Source organism: Morone saxatilis, unplaced genomic scaffold (assembly GCF_004916995.1).
Source record: "Morone saxatilis isolate NCDOM2014 unplaced genomic scaffold, NCSU_SB_2.0 Contig24, whole genome shotgun sequence".
Taxonomy (NCBI): Eukaryota; Metazoa; Chordata; class Actinopteri; family Moronidae; genus Morone; species Morone saxatilis.
Window position 1 is genome coordinate 7,611,570 of NW_023339807.1, and position 9,660 is coordinate 7,621,229.

The 9,660-nt window shown below is 39.4% G+C and overlaps 1 protein-coding gene across 1 annotated transcript in view; it reads right to left on the reverse strand.

Moving 5' to 3' along the window:
- si:dkey-33i11.9 (proline-rich transmembrane protein 1) overlaps positions 1–9,660 on the reverse strand; it is a 14,989-nt gene that overhangs the window by 1,775 nt on the left and 3,554 nt on the right. The window lies entirely within an intron of this gene.

Consider the following 9,660-nt stretch of genomic DNA (forward strand, 5'->3'; position numbering starts at 1 on the left):
CCCCCCACACACACACCTCCCACAAGCATGCATGTTGCAGTTGGTTTTGCTGTTTACCAAGTGCTGGCTGGGGGGGAACTGAAAGTAATCATTACTGGTTACATGTTCCTCTGCATAAACTGTACTGTACAGTTTATGCTGAGTGCAGTCAATATTAAGCATAACTGAGCAGCTGAAGGAAGCTGGTATTTATTTCCACTATTCAAATACCCTTTGCAATGTGAAAGGATGAAGAAGAGGAAGACTGAATACAGATGTTTTCAGATAAACTGACACGTTGTGACAATAACAGTGCATCTCAATATTGGGAAAAACAGCCCCATAAAAGGACATGAGAAGATGTGGTTTCACAGGTGTTTATTGTTAACACCACTGTTAGACATGAAGGAGCCATTTTAAAAGAATGGTCTGAGTATGAGCACTGTGCCTTTAACAAGAGACCAGCCCACTCCCACACCCCTATCACATCTCTGTGTGTATGTGATTTTGTCTGTGTGTATATGGGTGAAAGTGTGTCTGTTTTGTAGGTGTCGTGAGAAGGCCCAGTCTGCTATAGTACAGCTGGTCATAATTAACAGCAGCTGTCTGGCTCGCTCTCAGTCACGGCTCTGTGGCCTCTGGTTGAGGTACATACTAGTGTTGTACAACTGAGTATAAACAAGAGCTGTTGGTCTACAAATCTTGTTCTTCAGATTAAAGAAAACATGTTTGCTACAGACCCCCAAAAAACATCACATCATTATGATTTTAATAGTATTTTTAAGTGAAAATTCAATTTGTGATTCAAAAATGATCATTTCCACATAACCGTGAATCGCAGTATCTGTCAAAATAATCGTAATATGATGTTTGTACCATTTCGTGCAGCCCTATTGGAATATTGATTTTCACACTACGGAGACCTCATAGCTGGCTACAGGAATGCACGTGACTTCGTTTGTTTGCTGCTATATTAACGTTCAAAATCTCATATATAACCTCTAAAGAAAGAGATTGAAATTTTGGGGAACATGCTTATTTGCTATCTGTCTGTTAAATATGGAGCTACCGCAAGGAGTTGGAGTTTTCCCTGCTTCCAGTGTTTAAGCTAAGCTTCCTAGCAGTATAATTTGCATTCCAACTTATTAGACTCACAAACACAATCAGTTATTTCTAATTTCCTCTTCTTTATTAATTATATTTAAGCAAATAGTATAATTCAACTAAATGACACTATGTTACCGTCAATAACTATGTTGTTTACTTCACATAAGTTCAATTCTCACAGTCATTAGGAACAAGGGCGACTGGATAACGTCAACCGGACCATGAAGCTGTTAGGTCACCACTCTGTTCTCATCTTTTTCAACAAGCTTAGACGGCTCAATCAATGTGTGCAAACAAGAGCAACTGTCCCAACACCTGAATGGGGTAAAGATGCTGTCTGGAGCTGTTCCCAGTGAGCGCAGGCTGTGTTTAATGATTCATTTCTGCCTTTGAAACAACAACTGATACAGTTTGAGGTCTACTGAATCTTGAGAAACAAAATGTTGTGAAAATCAGGTAATAAATAAATACAATTATGATTTATATATACCCTTGATTCAGCCCTGGTACATACATAACACACACCGCTCAATGTGGATCAATACGATGCGATTTCCTCTATTATTCCCCAGCTATATTCTATTTTTACATTGTTTCAATATTTAATTATTCAATATTTGTTTTAAAGATTTGAAACATTTAGTCAGTGATGATAAAATCACAGTAATGGGAATACAGTTGTAAATAATACCATTAATGCAATGTGAAAGATTGCAATACAATAAGTATGTTAGCTTGATTGGATTATTGGCAGTACTGCAGTATGGATCATGATCAGGACCTTGACATCTATCCCGGTTTTATGCAAGAAAACACATTCTTGTAGGAGGTCCCAGAGAGAAATGTAGTAGTCTCTTGGCCCTCTCCCCACAGCACAGAGGGGTCAGCAACAGCTGGTATTTAGAGCCTTGTTAGAGGTCTTTTCAACAGGCCAAGTATTTATAGTTGGGGGGCAATCAGATCATCATGTGTGTTGTGTATCACTGCTATGTGCAGTATGTGTGTATACAGTGAGGTTGTGGAAATTCCCCTAACACTGTCAGAATCTCTGCACTCAAAACTCCATTAGTTTCACATTCCTCCATAATTATAGACAAGGGCTTGGATTTCATACATATATTTCATAATATCGAGCAGCAACACATCTAATTTAACTGCCATTTAACTATATTGCATCTTAGAATAATAAAAATAACTTGCGAAACAGTGAGTGACCTTTGGACACTTTCTGCATTTATAGTAGCCTTGCAGTGTGATTGCAGAAGTTAAAACGATCTTTAACAAGTGCAGACACCTGATGTCTTGTGATGTTTTACTTAAAAAACATAAACAGTGTATCTCTGCATGCAGAAAAGATGAACATTGAAGACCCTCTGACAATTTACAACAAACAGTTATTTTAGGAAAATATTCAAATAAAATATCAAAACCCCTTTAAAAGGTACAAATCACAACAGGTTATTCAAACTACAGCTACAGAATAAAAGGTCACAACGGAATAGAAACTGCAGTCTGGGAATCCCATATACAATCACACCTTCTTCACCTTCAAAGGCTGATTTCAGGAAGTGAAAGTAAATTTAAAACTGCAGATAAAGTGAGCTGTACAGTTTCACTGAATGACTTCTCCTATTCCTGCAGTTATCACAACTATGTGAGTATGTAGAGTAATTTCTCCTTTACATCAAAGTAGCTGATATCTGAAACACACAAATGAAAGATTAAAACCTATGCCACTAATGAGGGCCACTGCTCAACACAAGTTTACTCTCAGACTGTGAACCGGGAAGTCACAGCAGATCATAGAATTATCCCAAACCATTAGTTTCAAAATGTAATTTCAAGTCAATTTTCATATAAGATTTGAATTAAGAAACAACAACAACAAAGGTTAATGCTTTATGTCTATAATTTCCTTATCATTTTCTTATGATAGGGAAATAGAGACATAGAAATTGTAAAATGTATCTACATGAAAGCATATAATTCAACCTATATGCAGAGTTCAGTTTCTGATAAATAATCAGTTATTCATTTATATTAACTTTAGTTTAAATTGAGCTTTTCTTACAAGAAAAAAATCATTTTGCTTTAATTAGTACGAAAATACATAATTATGTCTAGGTCACTTCAAGGAAGTTATTAGGGAATAATAAAAGGGGAGGAATCTCAGGAGGGGCAACAAATGAGGATAGAATAAAAGAATGCCTACAGAAGCCTGATAAAAACTACAACATTTTCTGAAATGCCATGTTATTGTATTGTTTGTTTATAAGGCTGTTTTATGCAAATACAATAAAAGCTCTTGACTCTGGGTGAGGTGAATGTAAAGGCAACTTCATATCCTGCAAGCCACTATCCCTGAATTGTATTATACAGTCTGCCACACCGGTGCTTAAATTGAATTAGATGCTTCTTTACTGATTGGCTCAGCTTTTCCTGCTGCTAATGGACCAGCTGCCTATCTATCTTCTTGTTTGCCTGTCTTATTTATCCTGCAGTGTAGTCTGTGTGCCCTGTTTTGGTGTGGTTGCCAGTGCATACGGCTGTGGTATGTGGTCTTCTTCCTCTGCGTGAGAGCAGTCACAATCATGTGAGTGACAATGAGAAACAGAGAGCAAAGGGCTGATACTGGTGAGAAAATCTCAGAGAGCAGAACTGAATAGAGCTGATGAAAGAGAAAATGGAACAGATATCAAACGCCTACAGGGCCATTCTCACGTTCTCAAAGTCATCATGGCTGAAGAGTCAAAGCCACGATAACACTTCTGCCACGTGGTTTTGCATCTTCCACTCACTCTGTTTCCGAACCTGCAGCATCACTTTGACAATTTGCTGGTACATTTCACGACACTGCGACCAAACATCTGCAACCCCTAACCTTCGCTACCACAGTTTGTCCACTGATTCAGCCCACGGTCCTCATCTGATTGGCTGATGGCAAGACATACAGATACATACAGAATCAGGGACACATACTCCGTATTCTGTATGTATTTACTTTTTAGGTAACCAAAGCTCATGTGGCTGCTGGTTGCTTATGTAGGCTAAACACTAAACAGGTGTAACCTCAACGTTGCAGCCCATTTCAGGGATGCCTGCCTCTTTAAAGTGAGCTATGTGTGATTCTCATCTTCAAAGGTCCATTAGGTAGGTGTTTAAAATCCCCCATCTGTGATTTATGATACTCTAACTTTCTGGGGTGAGACCCACAAGGGGAGCATGCTTGTGCCTGGTGCTTCCCCCAAGAGAAAAAAAAAAGACACTACACACCATTATCAGGATATATTTAAATGTCAGGGCAGGTGTCACAATGATCAGTAGGATAAGTGGGTTACTCACTTCACCTTACCAATCAATATTGTTGGCAGTGAGCTGTTCAGTGATGAACTGTATGCTAGTGACACAGTCAAAGTTAATGGAGCATTTAGATGATACAAGATATTTTGGTTACAACTTTAATAAATAAGAATGTAAACTGATGGTACGTTTTAAAAATGGTACTTCAGTTTAAAACTAAACACCTATAGTACCTCAGAGTGTGAGTCAGTAGTCAAGCTTACATTACTGACATTTTAGTTCAGGAGTCAGTCTAAAGCTACATCTGGAAATCAACATTTTAAGTTTTACTGCTGCGAAATGCTCAGATGAAGAGCTGTGTGTTATTTCCAAGCATCTCTGACCTCTAACACACATAATCAAGGTACACAATGTCATCCTGTTGCAGTCAGATTAGTTAGTCATACTGAGCAAGGGAAAACCCTGCTGAACAAATATTCACATTAATTGTGGTCACGGCTATGTGGCTTCAGTATGCCTTCAACTGTAGACGCAGAGTACATGCATTTATATTAGAAAAACATTACAGGATGATGAATATTTTCAAGGTTACAGGACTTCTTCTTTAACATGCTCTTAAAAGCGTTTCCCTAAGAAAAGCAATGCATTCCTAAATGTTACAATTGTTTGAATCTGCTGGTTGTATTCAATGTCTCATCCACATGGAATTATAAAATTCCATCAGTTTCTAAATGAGAAAGTAAGAAAATAGGATGGAAATGATGAAGCTCTCACATGTTCGTTCATGGGTCACATGTACGGTGTTTGTTATGATTAGTGTAATGTGTTAAAAAGCGCGAGAGGAAATTATCTCACGTTGCAAATATGCTGAAACGAACAACTGAAATACAATCACAGTGCTTACAGCTGCCTCTGGACCATGCTGTGGGGTTATTTTATCATTTGTAGTAATATTTGATATTTGAGTTAGTATCTGAGTTGCACACTTGGTCAGACCAAATTTGACTGGAACAAGGCAAAGTGTGTGTAAATGGAATGGAAGCGTTGTTCTGTACTGTGCGATAAGCAGCTTCCTAAACTTTAATTTCACTGTTATTGCAGCATTGGGGTTCTGCAGTAGGACAGGAAGCACCAATCCTGGCCTCACACTGTCAGGACCCCTGCGAGCTACTGCCTGTTCCACTGTCATCCACTGTCAAGAAGAGATAAGCTGTGGGGAAAAGCTCATGTTTTGGGAAACAAAGGACTGTTTGAGGACGCTTTCACGGGAGCGAGGAGTGGCTTGGCGCTGGTGACAGAGTGCAGATGTCTGATCGTGACAAAGGCATTGCTTGTCTGGACACTCCAGCGTTGCAACACTCCACATCCTGGCTTCAACTGAAAATATTTGCTAGACTTTGTTTAGTATTGTATCAAGTACTGTTGTTCTCAGCTGTATAGGGAGAAAAATGCGAGCTTGAATTCAACGGGAAGTCAGAAGTGACTTTGCTTTCTTCCCCATCGTGGTGAAAAATGCCAGAGAGAGAATGTTAAGTGAGACTGATTCCAGCAGCCAGCTCCATATATTTCCATCACTCCCTCTCTTCGACTGTTATTTCCTCACTATCTCGTTTCTGTCTTGGCCCTTCTTTCGGTTTAGCCTTTCAAAATGAGGCACACCACAACCAAAACATGACTGTCCCTCTTTGTCTCTTTCTCTCAAAGTCTTGGCCACTTTCTTCCACTTATTCTCCTTTATTTGTTTTCCTGTATCTTCATTCTGCATCTCTCAAGGCTCCATCTCCTCCCAGTCCATCCAGCTCCCTCATTATGTAGCCACAAAAGAGGATAATGAAGATACGAGCCACCCACTTCCACTAATCTATATTAAATAACTGGACAGCGCTACCAGGCACTGTTTCCTCTCCTACTTTTTCTCTTTTAGTTTTCAAGGGAAATTAAGGGAGGGTCTCCACACTTCCAGACTGAAGAGAAGCTGTAATTTACACGGTTTGGCCACTATGTAATGTTGCAAGCTGTATTCTCACGATTTCGTGATCTTGGGAGTCAAGCTATCTTGGAAGGTTATATTAGGACAACAGTGAAGACAGAACTGCATACGACTGCTCATGTAATGTAACACAAACATTCCCTGACAAACCAATAAAAAGTTTTATCTGTGATCTTAGCTGTATTTGATAATGAAACTTCCTTTCTGTCTGTATAATCCCTTGCAGACCTTTTTCACTTTCTCTCTGCATTTCTGTAACTTGTTGATTTGGTTTTGCACCAACTTTGCATTTACACAGTTATATGAACAGAATGAATCTTAACCATGAGGTGTTTCAGAAAACTGTGTTGCCGTTGCTGAGGGGAAATTCTAACATCTGGGTTGCAGCAAGTGTTTGTGCGATGTTCCTTCACAGTTCTGGGCTTGGCCTATGCATTTGTGTGGGAGTAGGCTTATTCAGACAATCAGACAATGTGAGTGAGAGATTTCCCTGTTTGCTATAAAGAGCAGAAAGAGAGACTGAGCTAGAGAACGAGACATGAAAAGTCTGACCTTCAGGAAACAAAGTTTAAGGACCAGTGTGTAGGATTTAGTGTCATCTAGTGGTTTAGTTGCAGATTGCAACTCCCTCACTTCACCCTCCCCTTCCAAAGCCCTATCTAGAGGGCTGTTTGATTTGTCCATTCATCATTCCATTTCTGCCAATATATCCTCCTAAATGTCACTGACACTGGACCTTTAAGTCACTCACTACTGTACTAAGGATCAAGAAATGTTTTGGAGTCTACTGCTCACCACTGATTTAAAGCCTTGTATTTCCCTGGAATACACGTTAAAATATACTCCCTTGGGAACCCAGGACTATTAGCATGTGTGTGTTTGTTCTCATACTGAGGACAATTGTGCATACTAGATCAAAGATGTCAGCTTGAAACATCATTAATGCTACTACAAATGTTATTACAGCTATGTGGTCAAATATTTGAACACCACACCAAAATGGCTGAATGGGGAGGATTTATCTTTCCTTCGACCCAATACAGGGTCTACTTTTTATTGTCATTCATGTATGTTGTCATGACACCTACTAGATAACCTAAAGCTTTACTGCCTGCCAACCAATTACCCAATCAGAACAGCTCTTACAGGCATTTCGCAGCCACTGTCTCCTCTGCGCTGATATAGATGACTTTTTAGTGTGTGTCTTTCCTGTAGAATGCCAGTATGAAGTGTGTAAATGCATCATGGCAACTGCAACCTGTTACAGCTGTGTACATAACAGCCAACTTATTACACTATGTACACAACTTTGTATTTTTTCCTGTTCGCATCCCAGACTACAAATTTAATTTAGTTATCTCTATTACGTCTGCACTGTACATTCAATGAGTGGATCCATATGGAAGCTGCTGTTTTAAAATGTGATACAAATGAACTGGCAAAATGCACTTATTAGTTACTGTTATTGCTCAATCTAAAAACACGTAACATGCCATCATCAAAGTGGATGGGAATAGAGATTGAGTTACTTTATAGAAACAACTGTAACTAGAAAGACTAGGAAGGCAGGTTGGAAGTAAATACAGCAACAAATGAAATCATATTGGGGTTTTCCACAAGGCTTAACACAAATGAGCTGAAACTGAATGTACAGCAACACAGTTCTGTTTTCAACCCTCTCAGGATCATGCTTGATTTGGCCATGTCTTCCTCAATGAGCAAGCCATTATTGTACTTTAGAAACCATGTGACAAAATCATTCATTTTAACACAATCTCCTGACAAAGCACTTTCAACCTTATGTCCCAAATGACAAACATTTCTTGTTCCTAACCCGTTGACCTCATGAACCTTAAACTCTGCTGCAATGTCCTATGTCCCTCAAAGAGATATAAATCTGTTTAGACATCACATAGCTGAAGTGCTCCATACAGAAAGTACAGGAATGCAATCTCTCATTACAAGGAAGCTGGACTGAGCAACATTAAATAGTTTGCTTTTAACACGTAAAGCTGGGCAATATAAATACACTGAGGGAAGTCTGTTGGCCTGACCTTACGTAACTTTCTACGTGCTGAAGATCATGTTTTCCAACAGTCACTGATTGCTGCCATTTGGACGTGCAAAATGAGCTTACTGTGCAGATGTACCAATACAAGGGCCAATTTCACAGCTTTGTTCTAACTACATACATTACCGTTCGCTTGGAATCTGGAAAATGTTGATGATTTAGTCAATGTCCCCACAGTTTTTACTAATATAACTGGTCTGTGAGGTCTAGGTACAGTAGTATTAGACAGTACGTGACTTGAAATGTGGCAGACTGCCGCTCTGTTTTTCCTCTATTTCTGGCTAATGTCCTCTCTAACTAATATGTAATACATGTATACCGCTATATTTGGACAAAGATTGCCGTCCAGAGCTAGTGTTTGCTTTGTCCATTCTGGGCTACTGTAGAAACATGGCGGACTCCACGGAAGGAGTAGATAAAACTGGCTCCTTCTAAGGTAACGAAAACACACCGATTCACATATTCAAGTGATTATACACAAACAAAAACAAACCTATGAACATTATATTCCATTTCTAACAATAGATCCTCCTCCTTTAAAAAAATATAGTGTCAGTCGGTTGTAACTGAGCCAAACTGTTAGTTGTGTGAGTGTGTGTGAATTCCATATCCTAGATTAGTAGGTACACACAACCTTTCACTGCATCATACTCAGCTCAGTCCCGCAGCGTTGGGCCTCATACATTGTCTTTTCATTACTGTAGCAGCCTTGGAAGCAGAGGCCAAATTAGGTTGCATGCTTGTGTGTATTTTGTCTCATGATGCAGACGGGCAGCAGTGAAATGACCTACTGGCCATAATTTTATTTAATGGCGCTTTCTCTGTACATATTAACCAGAGCCTGTTCAACAAAGAGCAGGAGAGGACTGATGACTGTGCTCTTGTATGCAGCGTTATTACGGATCAGTGGAGAGAGACATGTAAACAGTCAGGCTGTCGGACGCCATTTTGTGTGTGGCTTTTAAAAGACTGGGTACTAAATCTGGGCTTGAGTTTTACAACTGTTGCTAAAGGAGTTTTGCCACAGTCATTATTTTGCCACCAGCACACACATATTATAGTATACTGATTTTAAGGGTGTGTGATGGCCCAAGCCACACAGGGTAACAGCCAGCAATGGTAATACAGTACACAAGGCTATCATGTTTCAATAAGTACACAGATTAAGTTCTTTTTGCAGTTAGCCACACCCCAAACAATTCATAATTGCACA